Source organism: Octopus bimaculoides, chromosome 25 (genome assembly GCF_001194135.2).
Source record: "Octopus bimaculoides isolate UCB-OBI-ISO-001 chromosome 25, ASM119413v2, whole genome shotgun sequence".
In the NCBI taxonomy this organism is placed as follows: Eukaryota; Metazoa; Mollusca; class Cephalopoda; order Octopoda; family Octopodidae; genus Octopus; species Octopus bimaculoides.
In genome coordinates, this window is record NC_069005.1 from 6,554,131 (window position 1) to 6,555,184 (window position 1,054).

Below are 1,054 nucleotides of genomic sequence, written 5' to 3' on the forward strand. Positions count from 1 at the left end.
ACTGCGGAAGAGGAGTAGTAGTAGGAGGAGGAGAGGAAAAGAAGTTGGGGGTAATGTAGGAGAGGGATGAAGAACATTATTTACATTATTTACATTTGACAGATATTTGTCTTTATCTTGTTAACACAACGTTTCGGCTGATATACCCTCCAGCCTTCGTCAGGCGTCTGGGGGGGAAATTTTGAACCTGGGTTCTCATTCCTAACGATGTTACTATTATTATATTATTATTATTATTACTATTATTAATCAGGTCACTGCCGTGAATCGAACTCGGAATCTTGGGGTTAGTAGCCCACGCTCTTAACCACTACGCCATATGTAACATCGTTAGGAATGAGAACCCAGGTTCAAAATTTCCCCAAGACACCTGACGAAGGCTGGAGGGTATATCATCCGAAACGTTGTGTTAACAACAAACAAGATGAGGACAAATATCTGTCAAATGTAAATAATGTAAATAATTCCTCATCTCTTAAATATAGAACTGGGGATGAAGAAATTAAGTAGAAGAGGGTGCAAGAGGTGGAGAAGGAAAGAATAAGAAAAAAGAGGAGGAGCCCAGGATTGAGAAGATTTGATGAATTGTTGCATAAATGGTGAAATATTTGAAGATATTTCTCCCTCCATACATACACACAAACACACACAGAATATTTTTTAAAAGTTACTGTATAAAAAATATATTGTCAACATCAACGAAAAATGTTTTAAAAGAAGAAATAAAAAGTAAATAAAATAAACTCCGAATAGAAGAAACAAAACAAAAAATGCGGAAATATTTGTTTTACAAAAAAAAAAAGGGAGAAAAAAATCAACATACAAATATACATACATATATATATATATATATAATTTGTAGATTAAAAGGCAGCCAACTGTTGGAACTCGTTTACATATTAGGAGGCGAGTAACGACATTCCAAATTGGTTTGCTTGAATAATTGTGGAGAACTTTTTTACATGAAACCATTGGTTGCCTTGTTAATCTACAAACAACAAATATTTACCCACCAATGTGGCATTGAGCACTCATTCTCATTATTCGATACTAT